Source organism: Pseudophryne corroboree, chromosome 11 (genome assembly GCF_028390025.1).
Source record: "Pseudophryne corroboree isolate aPseCor3 chromosome 11, aPseCor3.hap2, whole genome shotgun sequence".
Classification (NCBI taxonomy): Eukaryota; Metazoa; Chordata; class Amphibia; order Anura; family Myobatrachidae; genus Pseudophryne; species Pseudophryne corroboree.
Window position 1 is genome coordinate 122,362,194 of NC_086454.1, and position 15,693 is coordinate 122,377,886.

The following is a 15,693-nucleotide window of genomic DNA, read 5'->3' on the forward strand; positions in this document are numbered from 1 at the left end:
AGGCGATAGCTGTGGACGCACTAGTAACACCATGGGTGTTCCAGTCGGTCTATGTGTTTCCTCCTCTTCCTCTCATACCAAAGGTGCTGAGAATTGTAAGAAAAAGAAGAGTGAGAACAATATTCATCGCTCCGGATTGGCCAAGAAGGACTTGGTACCCGGAATTGCAAGAAATGCTCACAGAGGATCCATGGCCTCTGCCTCTCAGACAGGACCTGTTACAACAAGGGCCCTGTCTGTTCCAAGACTTACCGCGGCTGCGTTTGACGGCATGGCGGTTGAACGCCGGATCCTAGCGGAAAAGGGCATTCCGGATGTAGTTATTCCTATGCTGATAAAGGCTAGGAAAGACGTGGCAGCAAAGCATTATCACCGTATATGGCGAAAATATGTTGCTTGGTGTGAGGCCAGGAAGGCCCCTACAGAGGAATTCCAGCTGGGTCGATTCCTGCACTTCCTACAGTCAGGAGTGACTATGGGCCTAAAATTAGGATCCATAAAGGTCTAGATTTCGGCCCTATCTATTTTCTTTCAAAAGGAACTGGCTTCACTGCCTGAGGTTCAGACTTTTGTTAAGGGAGTGCTGCATATTCAGCCCCCTTTTGTGCCACCAGTGGCACCTTGGGATCTCAACGTGGTGTTGGGTTTCCTGAAATCCCACTGGTTTGAGCCACTTAAGACCGTGGAGCTAAAGTATCTCACATGGAAAGTGGTCATGCTGTTGGCCTTAGCTTCGGCTAGGCGAGTGTCAGAATTGGCGGCTTTGTCATGTAAAAGCCCCTATCTGGTTTTCCATATGGACAGGGCAGAATTGCGGACTCGTCCGCAATTTCTACCAAAGGTTGTGTCTTCGTTTCATTTGAACCAACCTATTGTGGTGCCTGCGGCTACTCGTGACTTGGAGGATTCCAAGTTGCTGGACGTGGTCCGGGCTTTGAAGATTTATGTTAACAGAACGGCTGGAGTCAGGAAGACTGACTCGCTGTTTATCCTATATGCATCCAACAAGCTGGGTGCTCCTGCTTCAAAGCAAACTATCGCGCGCTGGATCTGTAACACGATTCAGCAGGCTCATTCTGCGGCAGGATTGCCGCATCCAAAATCAGTGAAAGCCCACTCCACAAGGAAGGTGGGCTCTTCTTGGGCGGCTGCCCGAGGGGTCTCGGCATTACAGCTTTGCCGAGCTGCTACTTGGTCGGGTTCAAACACATTTGCAAAATCCTACAAGTTTGATACCCTGGCTGAGGAGGACCTTGTGTTTGCCCATTCGGTGCTGCAGAGTTATCCGCACTCTCCCGCCCGTTTGGAGGCTTTGGTATAATCCCCATGGTCCTTACGGAGTCCCCAGCATCCACTAGGACGTTAGAGAAAATAAGATTTTACTCACCGGTAAATCTATTTCTCGTAGTCCGTAGTGGATGCTGGGCGCCCGTCCCAAGTGCGGACTTTCTGCAATACGTGTATATAGTTATTGCTTAATAAAGGGTTATGTTATGTTGGCATCCATTGGTTGATGCTCAGTTGTTGTTCATACTGTTAACTGGGTAAGTTTATCACAAGTTGTACGGTGTGATTGGTGTGGCTGGTATGAGTCTTACCCTGGATTCCAAAATCCTTTCCTTGTCATGTCAGCTCTTCCGGGCACAGTTTCCTTAACTGAGGTCTGGAGGAGGGGCATAGAGGGAGGAGCCAGTGCACACCAGTAGTACTAAATCTTTATTTAGAGTGCCCAGTCTCCTGCGGAGCCCGTCTATTCCCCATGGTCCTTACGGAGTCCCCAGCATCCACTACGGACTACGAGAAATAGATTTACCGCTGAGTAAAATCTTATTTTTAAACCTACCGGTAAATCTTTTTCTCCTAGTCCGTAGAGGATGCTGGGCGCCCGTCCCAGTGCGGACATATTTCTGCAAGGCTTGTATATAGTTATTGCTTACATAAGGGTTATGTTACAGTTTAGATCAGTCTTTGGCTGATGCTGTTTTGTTCATACTGTTAACTGGTTGCGTATATTCCAGGTTATACGGTGTGGATGGTGTGGGCTGGTATGAATCTTGCCCTTAGATTAACAAAATCCTTTCCTCGTACTGTCCGTCTCCTCTGGGCACAGTTTCTCTAACTGAGGTCTGGAGGAGGGGCATAGAGGAAGGAGCCAGTGCACACCCATCTAAAGTTCTTTATAGTGCCCATGTCTCCTGCGGAGCCCGTCTATACCCAATGGTCCTTACGGAGTCCCCAGCATCCTCTACGGACTAGGAGAAAAAGATTTACCGGTAGGTTTAAAATCTTATTTTTATCCTCCAAAAGTTTGTTCTCCATTATTTTTCTGGAATTATATAACAAAATGCAGCAAAGGAGAGCGTACCTCTACACCACACGTGGCAAACCCTGTAAAAATTATTTGGATTAAATATTAATAACCCCTTTATTTGGAGTAAATAATATACAGCACAGGACAGCACCACTGAACTTATATGGCAGCACCACTGGACTGGACTTATACGGCAGTACCACTGGACATATACGGCAGTATCACTGGAATTATATGGCAGTACCACTGGACATATACGGCAGTATCACTGGAATTATGTGGCAGTACCACTGGACATATACGGCAGTATCACTGGAATTATGTGGCAGTTCCACTGGACATATACAGCAGTATCACTGGACTGGATTTATACGCCAGTACCACTGGATTATATGGCAGTACCACTGGACATATACGGCAGTATCACTGGAATTATATGGCAGTACCACTGGACATATACGGCAGTATCACTGGATTTTTACGGCAGTACCACTGGACTGGATTTATACGGCAGTACCACTGGACATATATGGCAGTATCACTGGACATATACGGCAGTACCACTGGACATATACGGCAGTACCACTGGACATATACGGCAGTACCACTGGACATGTACGGCAGTATCACTGGAATTATACGGCAGTACCACTGGACTGGATTTATATGCCAGTACCACTGGATTTACACGGCAGTACCACTGGACATATACAGCAGTATCACTGGACATATACGGCAGTACCACTGGACTGGATTTATATGGCAGTACCACTGGACATATACGGCAGTACCACTAGACATATACGGCAGTACCACTGGACTGGATTTATACGCCAGTACCACTGGATTTACACGGCAGTGCCACTGGACATATACAGCAGTACCACTGGACATATACAGCAGTATCACTGGACATATACGGCAGTACCACTGGACTGGATTTGTACGGCAGTACCATTGGATTTGTACGGCAGTATCACTGGACATGTACGGCAATACCACTGGACTGGACTTATACGGCAGTATCACTGGACTTATACGGCAGTACCACTGGACATATACGGCAGTACCACTGGACATGTACGGCAGTATCACTGGAATTATACGGCAGTACCACTGGACTGGATTTATATGCCAGTACCACTGGATTTACACGGCAGTACCACTGGACATATACGGCAGTACCACTGGACTGGATTTATATGGCAGTACCACTGGACATATACGGCAGTACCACTGGACATATACGGCAGTACCACTGGACATATACGGCAGTACCACTGGACTGGATTTATACGCCAGTACCACTGGATTTACACGGCAGTACCACTGGACATATACAGCAGTACCACTGGACATATACAGCAGTATCACTGGACATATACGGCAGTACCACTGGACTGGATTTGTACGGCAGTACCATTGGATTTGTACGGCAGTATCACTGGACATGTACGGCAATACCACTGGACTGGACTTATACGGCAGTATCACTGGACTTATACGGCAGTACCACTGGACATATATATGACAGTATCACTGGATTTATATGGCAGTATCACTGGACATATACGGCAGTACCACTGGACTGGATTTATACGACAGTACTACTGGATTTATACAGCAGTACCACTGGACATATACGGCAGAAACCACTGGACTTGATTTAGAAGGCAGTACCACTGGACATATACATCAGTATCAATGGACATATACGACAGTACCACTGGACTGGACTTATACGGCAGTATCACTGGACTTATACGGCAGTACCACTGGACTGGACTTATACAGCAGTATCACTGGACTTATACGGCAGCACAGGGACATCACCACTGGACTGATGCAGCACAACACAGCACCACTGGACTGGACTTATACAGCAGCACTGGACATATGGCAGCAGAGGACACCATCACTGTGACTGGACTGATGCAGCACAAGACACCACCACTGGACTGATGCAGCACAACACAGCACCACTGGACTGGACTTATACAGCAGCACTGGACATATAGTAGTAGAGCACATTTCATTGTGACTAATATGCATTTTATAAAAAAAAAAAAAAAAAGCCCAACGCTAGCAGAGTCGCACAGGACTGCATACCTCCCAGCTGTTCCGATTCTATCAGGACAGTTCTGCTATTCAGAAACTGTCCTGATGGTTCACCCGCGGGCTGCAGTGTCCCGCGGGCAGGGGTCAATTGGAGGAGCCACTTTGTACTCTGAATAGATGCCATGTGCATGCTCACAGCATCTATTCAATGCAGGGAGGTGAGCCGGGGGCTGCCCAGCTGCTCTGGGCACGCCCCCAAAATGCAAAATACACGGCCACGCTCCCTCTGGGTGAGGCCACGCTCCTCCTGGGAGAGGCCACACTCCCAGATGAGGCCACACCCATTTTTTGGCACATGAGAGTGCCGGCATGAGAATTGAAAAAGTTGGGAGTTATGGAACTTGACAGCTCACCAAGGTGTTGCGTGTCATATGGCATATTGAGACTAGCTGTATGAGGACACATCTGTATTGTGATTCCATTATTAAAAATATTGCGATTCTGTTACCTCAAGTTAAAGAAAAAAAGGTTAGGAGCTAGTATTTACAAAATTTAATATACAACTGAAATTTGAGGTACTGCAATATCTCAAAATCTAAATAAATTATCAAACTTGTAGCTTTTTTGGTAACGGAATCACCTTTACTGTTGTACGTTTTTATTTACTCATATCATGGAGAGAGAATTATTTATGGATGTTAAATTGCCTCATTTCCATTTATTAACCTTGATATTGAGATATTATATGATTTATTCAAACACCTACAGTATATTTTCATTGCTCTATATGCAATACAGTGAACACTGATAGTTTAAAGTGCCCTAATATGAAGTACTAGTTCACAAATCTTAATTATTTACCTCTATTAGCAAAATAGAGCACTGCAACTGATTAATACTGCCAACATCTTGTATTTGTGTTGACCTTTACGTTTAGGCTCTACAATATGTCCATATTTTCAAGGAATGGCCCTATACTTTCAACAGCCCTAATAATGAGGGATATTTATCACTGGAGTTGTCATTTTAAAATAATATTTGTCTACTTATAACAGTGCGAATTGTTGATGTTCGCTGCGTAGCGTTCATGTAAAAAAAAGGCAAAACTATGCAAGCGTATGGGGCGCAATGCGCACGCGCGGCGTACGAGTATAAAGAGCATCGTTGTTTTGCACTGCTTACAGCGACGATTCCATTCGCAGAGCCGATCGCAAGGAGATTGACAGGAAGTGGGAGTATATGGTTGTCAACTGACCGTTTTCAGGGATTGTTTGGAAAAGTACAGGTGGGTATCTGTCGTCAATTCCGGGACCTTCGTCGCTACAATCATCGCACAGAATAAGTAACTACAGGGCTGGTCTTGTTCTGCACAAAATGTGTTTGTATCCGCTCGGCTGCACGGGTGTTCGCACACTTGCAAAGCAAAAATACACTCCCCCATGGGCAGCGACTATGTCTTTGCATGGCTGATAAAAGTAGCTAGCGAGCAATCAACTTGGAATGACCCCCAAAGTTCCTACAAAACAATTCTCCTTCTATACTCAAACAGCCTACTGACCCCCCACACCAACAATGCTATATGACTGGCTCATTTAGAACCGCTAGGTAGTTTTTCTCATTAATATCTGATGATGTTCAAACAGTGGCAATTCCTGTAGAATGTAATCCTGCTAGCAGGCCCCTCCTGCCTCTGTCTTTGTTAATGGAAGTCTTGATTTATTATGGTGTACAGTATGTTCCTAATTGTAAAGATCTGCAGAGTATGTGCTGGCACTATATAAATAAATGTTAATAATAACTTAGCAACCAAAGTTACTACTGTAAGTCATAATGACAGTCAGTAGAAGGCACAGTGATGAGAGGTAGTACTACTGTGTAATGTGAACTCTCGCTGTTCAGACCGTTGCTATTTTCCCAACTACAAGTTTTCTCTATTAATAATGCTGGAGTCCAGACGTGACGGTAACACACAGTCCCATGTTGACTGATTTGAGTATTCTAATTATTGTCCTGTGCAACTGACTAAACATTGGCTCAATGGGGGGAATTCAAATGTTTGAAAAGTCGGTTGGGTGTCTGTTTTTCCCCCCTGTCTATTAGATAGGAAAACAGACACCCAACTGACTTTTCAAACAATTGAATATCCCCCAGTGTCTGGGTTGTAAAGTACTGATCAAAATGATACTACGAACCAGAGGGTTTAAATTACTGGAAGAATATACGTCAATGCCGGGAGCTGTTCAGCGCTATCTGCACAGTTACAGTTATCTGTTAATGGTTAACACATTTCAGTCCTTACCTGTGTATGATTGTGGTGATCTGACAGGTTAGCACAGGCCAATTCACAAAATAAGAGAAAACAATGTAAAATCCAGAGTTTGATCAGGTTTTGTAGCCCCATTTCAGAGCCAAAGGTCCATAAGAGCCTTGTTAAAAGGGATCCTTGTACTGCAGATATGTATTGCTCCTATGAAGGGTATGGATATACCGTAGTACAGCTCAGGATGAAATGTGTCTAACAATGGTCTGTCTGCTAAACAGTGGGAGGAGACTCAAACTTTCAGCTGCCAAATTAGGAACCTGATGTTTACTCATTAAGTATCTGATGCATCTATCTTGCACATCTTCCTTAGGTAAGGTTAGGACACTTGCTCGTGATGGAAAATGCTCCATAACCATAAATAAGTATTTTAGCCAGAAAGGAATTAGTAATGTACATGAATAAGAACAGGATAACGTGTAAGCAGATGTCAGATAATTATAACAGAAGACATCTTCCAGACTCTCAGCTCATCCTGTGCAGGCAGGTCAATTATTTTTCTCTATTGTGTGTGTGGTGGGATAAGCACAGGCTGTTCTAAGCAACAGGGATAGATGCATAGACGTTTCTATAATTAGTGCAGTGTGTGCAATGCACACGGGCCCCTGGATCCAGGGGGGCCCGCACTGCACACAGTGCACCCATATACAGTATTATACTTACCCCTCCGAAGTCCCGCGACAGCGGCCCTGCATTGCGGAATGAAATCACTTGGAAAATGGCTGCCCCGGCCATTTCCGAGTGGTTTGTGCATGTGCGCTGGAGATGTCCCCGGGCACAAGGCTCGGGCGCCATGTTCCCGGAGAACCTGCGCATGCTGCTGGAGAGGTGGGCTAGATGGGAATATGGGAAATGCAGGGAAGGTAGGAGTTACCAGTGTATATATTCTCACAGGCAGATTCCAATTTTAGGATGTTGGTATTAATGTTTTGGGTATCACTGTCATTGTAGCTTGTCCCACACTTCTCAAAGCAAGAGTACCGTACCCGGAAAAGCTGGCATATTATAGCCCTGTAGCAGATGGGATTGGTCCATGCTTACAATAATAGTCTATTATTAGAAGGGTGCTGTCAATTCTACCAGGATCCTGGTAGAACTGGTGTAGATTTTGGTGTAAAAAATGTTTTCTTTCTAATCCTCAAAAATTAGCATGACTCCAGCATATGTTGCATCAGAATCTTTAAATCTAGACTGTTTCAACCAGTTTGAGGATCTGTAGTGCAGGAGATTTGCTGCTCAGCATACAATGTTCTATCAAGTCCACAACTCCTACAGTAGAGAGACTTAAAAGGTCTCTTTATCTGACCCAAGAGGTGCAGTATGATAGCATGTTACATTGTGACACTTCAGCGGCCTTGAAGTTGTAATGTAATATATCATACGGTTTAAAATTCTAAACTACTGGATTTGTCATGCTAAAGGACTTTACAACTAACATAGAAACATTATGAGAAAATACAATTACCCGCAATGAATTTGCGGATGTGAGTAAGGGCAGGTACTGTTGACTCGTAGATTTTTGTTCATAGCTCCAACTGCGAACAGCAACTCGAACCCTTCGCGGGGAATAGGATTGCCTCCATAGAATTTGAAGGCAGATAAGAACCACTGTTATTTTTCAAAATAAAGGATTGCGGATAATTTCTTTCTACTGAATGTTTTGTTACATATTTCTATATTTATCAAAATATGAAGTTATTAGAAATAAGTCTCACTAACCATAGGTTCCATTTCTGTGGAATATTTCTAAATAGGATTGTCATGTAAGGATATAAACATTGTGGTATCTGAGAATGTTTGTGCAATGGGTTTTGCCTTCATAATCTCTCCAACCCAGATAAATGTGTAAACTCGCCCATCACAAGCTAGAGAAAGGAAGGGGAGCACAATACAATTTGGGGAGAGGAAAGAATGGCAATACATGCGCACAATACACATGTGGAGAGCGTAAGGGGTGTCAATACACATGGAGGAGAGGAAAAGGAGCACAAGTAAGGGAGAGGCCAGGGAGAGGAAGGGTAACACACAACACAAGCCAAAGAGAGGATGGGACGCACAACACAAGCCGGGGAGAGGAAGAGGAGCACAACACAAGCTGGGGATTGGATGGGGAGCACAATACTGAGGAGAGGAAAGGATCGCTATACATGCAGGGAAGGGGAAGAGGAGCGCAATACAAATGGGGGAGAGGAAAAGGAGCACAATTCAAGCCAGGGAGAGGAAGGGAAGCACAACCCAAGCAGGAGAGAGGAAAGGGAGCACAACACATGCAGGAGAGAGGAAGAGGAGCACAATACAAGCAGGAGAAAGAAAGGGGAGCACAACACAAACTGGGGAGATGAAATGGAGCACAACACAAGCTGGGGAGAGGGAGAGGAGCAAAACACAAGCCAGAGAAAAGAAAGAGATCACAACACAAGCCAGGGAGAGGGAGGGGAGCACAACACAAGCTGGGGAGAGAGGAAGGGGAGCACAACACAAGCTGAGGAGAGGAAGGGGAGTACAACACAAGTCTGGGAGAGGAAGGGGAGCACAGCATAAGCAGGGGAGAGGAAGGGGAGCACAACACAAGCCGGAGAGAGGAAGGGGCGTACAACAACAGCCGTGGAGAGGAAGGGAAGCACAACATGAGCCGGGGAGAAAAAGAGGAGCGCAACAGAAGCTGGAGAGAGGAAGGAGAGAACTACACAAGCCAGGGATATGGCAATATACACCGATGCCTGCACAGTGCTAAAAATCATAGGGAGGAGGCGCACAATACACATGTGGAGAGAGTAAGGGGTGTCAATACACATGGGGAGAGGAAAAGGAGCATAAATCAGGGAGAGGCCAGGGAGAGGAAGGGTAACACAACACAAGCCAGAGAGAGGAAGGGGCGCACAACACAAGTCGGGTAGAGGAAGAGTAGCAAAAGTTAGTTTGTGGACTGTACAGAGGGGATGTAATGACATAGGGAAGCATTGTGGGTGGGTCGGGAATTTGACAAGCTAGTCTGAAGAGGTGAGTTTTCAGGGCACCAATAATGACATATACTCGCAAGCAATGGTTACCAGTGTAGTGTTTGAGGGTACATTCCCCTCTGGTACGTAGGAAGGTCAGGGCCCTCTCCTTGCAGCCCTAAGTTACAAATGTGCAACCACCGAGACAACCAATGGACTAGTATGGTCTGGGTATAGCCTGCTGATCGTTTGCCAGATATAATGGATAATTACTAAGGTGTTTATTCTTTGTATTTGAAGGATGGATCCAAATTATGGGTTGTAGTTGGCATCCTGACTGATACCTGTCAGAAAGCCGACATCTGAACCCCGACAGCCGGAATAACATTAGGGTTAGGCTGCGCGGGTGGGCTGGGGCGGGGTGAGCACGTAGGGTAAGGCACTAGGAGGAGGGTTAGGGTTAGGCTGTGGTAAGGGAGGGTTAGGGTTAGTTTAGTTGCTCTGTATTCTGACCTCCGACATTCTCACTGCCAGTATTACATGCCTCTATCATTGTAGCGTATTTGTTAGACTCATGATGTTATTGCCTACTGTTGAAACTTCTCTCTGAACCAGGCCCATATAATGATGACCTACAGAGGCAAAACGATAGGCACATGCACCACATGCAAGTTTTGGGTCTGCACTGCTTTCTCAGTCCTCACACCCCCAATAACCACCGCCCACATTCATAGCAGTTTTGACTCGCATTTTGTTTTTAAACTACATCAGGGGGCATATTTACAAAAGGTGGATTGCAATCGATTTTTATCAATTCCAAAATGATGAAAAGTGATCTTAATCGATGTTGGTCTTCCAGGGCTAAACACACATTGACGCGCATATGATGTTTCTCTTACGTCCTAGAGGAGGCTGGGGACTCCGTAAGGACCATGGGGTATAGACGGGCTCCGCAGGAGATATGGGCACTATAAAGAACTTTAGAATGGGTGTGCACTGGCTCCTCCCTCTATGCCCCTCCTCCAGACCTCAGTTAGATCCTGTGCCCAGAGGAGATTGGGTGCATTACAAGGGAGCTCTCCTGAGTTTCTCTGATAAAGAATTTTGTTAGGTTTTTTTTATTTTCAGGGAGCACTGCTGGCAACAGGCTCCCTGCATCGTGGGACTGAGGAGAGAGAAGCAGACCTACTTAAGTGATAGGCTCTGCTTCTTAGGCTACTGGACACCATTAGCTCCAGAGGGAGTCGGAACGCAGGTCTCCCCTCGCTGTTCGTCCCAGAGCCGCGCCGCCGTCCTCCTCGCAGAGCCGGAAGATAGAAGCCGGGTGAGTATAAGAAGAAAAGAAGACTTCAAGGCGGCAGAAGACTTCAGATCTTCACTGAGGTAAGTGCGCAGCGGTAACGCTGCGCGCCATTGCTCCCGCACACTACACACACTAGCGGGCACTGATGGGTGCAGGGCGCAGGGGGGGTGCCCTGGGCAGCAATAAAAACCTCTGATTCTGACATTATAAGGTTAGACACTGTGGAGGCAGTAATTCTATAAATCCCCCGCCAGTTTTGTGATATTTTGAGAGGGACCGAAGCCCGCCGCTGGAGGGGGCGGAGCTTGGTCCCTCAGCACTAACCAGCGCCATTTTCTCCAGAGATCTGCAGTGAAGCTGGCTTCCCGGTCTCTCCCCTGCTGAACACGGTGACACAGGGCTGAAAAGAGGAGGGGGTGGGGGGGGGGCACTTGTAAGGCGCAGTGAGTGTATTAACACAGTGATTAAGATAAAAGCGCTATTATCTGGGAGATTATTTTCCAGTGTCAGTTGGCGCTGGGTGTGTGCTGGCATACTCTCTCTCTGTCTCTCCAAAGGGCCTTATTGGGGAACTGTCTCCTTATAACTATATCCCTGTGTGTGTGGGGGTGTCGGTACGAGTGTGCGGAAGACTCAGCTAAGGAGGAGGTGGAGCAGATGACTGTGGTGTTTCCGTCGGCAATGCCGACTCATGATAGGATGGACATGTGGAATGTTTTAAATGCAAATGTGACCTTATTACATACTGTAAGAGATTGGACAAAGCAGAGTCCAGAGAGAAAGCTGGGAGTCAATCCACCGCTTCGACTGGGTCACCGGCCCTTCTGGGTCTCAAAAACGTCCCCTATCCCAAATAGCAGACACTGATACCGACACGGATTCTGACTCCAGTGTCAACTACGATGATGCGAGGTTACACCCAAGGGTGGCTAAAAGTATTCATTATATGATTATTGCAATAAAATATGTTTTGCATATCACAGATGACCCCTCGGTCCCTGACACGAGGGTGCGCATGTATAAGGAAAAGAAACCTGAGGTAACCTTTCCCCCATCCCATGAGCTTAACGAGTTATTTGAAAAAGCTTGGGAAACTCCTGATAAAAAAACTGCAGATTACCAAAAGGATTCTTATGGCGTATCCTTTCCCTGCACAGGACAGGGTACGGTGGGAATCCTCGCCCAGGGTGGACAAGGCTTTAACACGCCTGTCCAAGAAGGTGGCGCTACCGTCTCTGGACACGGCAGCCCTCAAGGATCCTGCTGATCGCAGACAGGAAACTACTTTAAAGTCTATTTATGCGCATACAGGTGCTTTGCTCAGACTGGCAATAGCATCGGCATGGGTGTGTAGTGCAGTTGCAGCTTGGACAGATACCTTGTCAGCTGACCTTGATACCCTAGACAGGGATACCATTTTATTGACCTTAGGCCACATTAAAGACGCAGTCTTATATATGAGAGACGCTCAAAGAGACGTGGGGCTGCTGGGTTCGAGAGCCAACGCCATGGCGATTTCTGCTAGGCGAGCCCTGTGGACCCGCCAATGGACGGGTGATGCCGACTCAAAGAAGCATATGGAGGTTTTGCCATACAAAGGTGAAGTTTTATTTGGGGAAGGTCTCGCGGACCTGGTTGCCACAGCTACCGCGGGTAAATCAACCTTTTTGCCTTTTGTTCCCCCACAGCAAAAGAAAACTCCACATTATCAGATGCAGTCCTTTCGGTCACATAAGTCCAGAAGAGGTCGGGGCTCATCTTTCCTCGCCAGAGGTAAGGGTAGAGGAAAGAGAGCACCTGCTCCAGCTAGTTCCCAGGAGCAAAAGTCCTCTCCGGCTTCTACTAAATCCACCGCATGACGCTGGGGCTCCACTGAGGGAGTCCGCATCGATGGGGGCACGTCTTCGACTCTTCAGCCAGGTCTGGGTTCTGTCAGACGTGGATCCTTGGGCGATGGATATTGTATCCCAAGGCTACAAACTGGAATTCGAAGAGGTGCCCCCTCGCCGATTTTTCAAGTCGGCCTTGCCAGCTTCTTCCCCAGAGCGGGAAGTAGTGTTAGCTGCAATTCAAAAGCTGTGTCAACAACAAGTGATTGTCAAGGTTCCCCTAGTCCAACAGGGGAAAGGGTACTATTTGACCCTGTTCGTGGACCCGAAGCCGGATGGTTCGGTCAGACCCATTTTAAATCTAAGATCCCTAAACCTGTACTTGAAAAAGTTAAAATTCAAGATGGAATCGCTCCGGGCTGTGATCTCCAGTCTGGAAGGGGGGGGATTTTATGGTGTCACTCGACATAAAGGATGCATACCTTCATGTCCCCATATATCCTCCTCATCAGGCGTACCTGAGATTCGCTGTACGGGACTGTCATTACCAGTTTCAGACATTGCCGTTTGGGCTTTCCACGGCCCCGAGGATTTTCACCAAGGTGATGGCGGAGATGATGGTGCTCCTGCGCAGGCAGGGAGTCACAATTATCCCATACTTGGACGATCTCCTGATAAAAGCAAGATCGAGAGATCAATTGAAGAAGAGCGTGTCGCTCTCCCTGAGAGTGCTACAACAACACAGTTGGATTCTCAATCTGCCAAAGTCACAATTGATTCCAACGACTCGACTATCATTCCTAGGCATGATTCTGGACACGGAACAGAAGAGGGTTTTTCTCCCGATGGAAAAAGCCCAGGACCTCCAGAACATGGTCAGAGACTTGCTAAAACCAAAAAGAGTGTCTGTTCATCAATGCATGGGGTAAATGGTGGCAGCCTACGAGGCCATCCCCTTCGGCAGGTTTCATGCAAGGACGTTTCAGTGGGACCTCCTGGACAAGTGGTCAGGGTCCCATCTACTAATACATCAGAAGATAAGCCTGTCCCCCCTGGCCAGGGTGTCTCTCCTGTGGTGGCTGCAAAGTGCTCACCTTCTAGAAGGTCGCAGGTTCGGCATTCAAGACTGGGTTCTGGTGACCACGGACACGAGCCTCCGAGGATGGGGAGCAGTCACACAAGGAAGAAATTTTCAGGAGCTATGGTCAAGCCAGGAGGCTTGTCTACACATCAACGTGCTGGAATTGAGGGCCATATACAACGGCCTACGACAAGTGGAGAATCTTCTTCGTGGCCTACCGGTTCTGATTCAATCAGACAACGTCACAGCCGTGGCTCATGTAAACCGCCAAGGCGGGACAAGGAGCAGAGTGGCAATGGCGGAAGCCACCAGGATTCTTCGCTGGGCGGAAAATCACGTATGCGCTCTGTCAGCGGTCTTCATTCCGGGAGTGGACAACTGGGAAGCAGACTTCCTCAGCAGACACGATCTCCATCCAGGAGAGTGGGGACTTCATCAAGACATTTTCACAGAGATAACAAGACTTTTCGGAATTCCTCACATAGACATGATGGCGTCACGCCTCAACAAGAAGCTTCGGAGGTATTGTGCCAGGTCAAGGGACCCTCAGGCAGTAGCGGTAGACGCCCTGGTGACACCTTGGCTGTTTCAGTCGGTCTATGTGTTCCCCCCTCTTCCTCTCATCTCAAAAATATTGAGAATCATAAGACAAAAAAGAGTGAAAACAATCCTCATTGTTCCAGATTGGCCTCGAAGGGCCTGGTATTCAGATCTTCAGGAGATGCTCACAGAAGATCCATGGCCTCTTCCTCTCAGGGAGGACCTGTTACAACAGGGGCGCTGCGTGTTCCAAGACTTACCGCGGTTACGTTTGACGGCATGGCGGTTGAACACCGAATCCTAGCTGGGAAAGGTATTCCGGAGGAAGTCATCCCTACTCTGATAAAGGCTAGGAAGTAGGAAGGAGGTGACGGCAAAACATTATCACTGTATCTGGAGGAAATATGTTTCTTGGTGTGAAGCCAAGAATGCTCCTACTGAAGATTTCCATCTGGGCCGTTTTCTCCACTTTCTACAGACATGAGTGGATATGGGCCTAAAATTAGGCTCCATTAAGGTACAGATTTCGACCCTATCAATTTTCTTTCAGAAGGAATTGGCTTCTCTCCCAGAAGTCCAGACTTTTGTAAAGGGAGTGCTAAACATCCAGCCTCCTTTTGTGCCCCCAGTGGCACCTTGGGACCTTAACGTGGTGTTGCGGTTCCTGAAGTCTCACTGGTTTGAACCTCTTCAAACGGTTGAATTGAAATTTCTCACTTGGAAGGTGGTCATGTTGTTGGCCTTGGCATCTGCAAGGCGGGTGTCCGAATTGGCGGCCTTGTCTCACAAGAGCCCCTATTTGACCTTCCATGTGGATAGAGCAGAGTTCAGGACTCGTCCTCAATTTTTGCCTAAGGTGGTTTCTTCATTTCATATGAACCAACCTCTTGTGGTGCCTGTGGCTACGGGTGACTTGGAGGATTCCAAGTCCCTGGATGTAGTCAGGGCCTTAAAAATCTATGTAGCCAGGACGGCTCAGGTTAGGAAAACAGAAGCACCGTTTGTCCTGTATGCAGCCAACAAGGTTGGCGCTTCTGCTTCGAAGCAGACTATTGCTCGCTGGATCTCTAACACGATTCAGCAGGCTCATTCTACGGCGGGTTTGCCGTTAACAAATTCAGTAAAGGCCCATTCCACTAGGATGGTGGCCTCTTCTTGGGCGGCTGCCCGAGGCGTCACAGCTTTGCCGAGCAGCTACCTGGTCGGGTTCAAACACTTTTGCAAAGTTCTATAAGTTTGATACCCTGGCTGATGAGGACCTTGCGTTTGCTCAGTCAGTGCTGCATAGTCGTCCGCACTCTCCCGCCCGGTC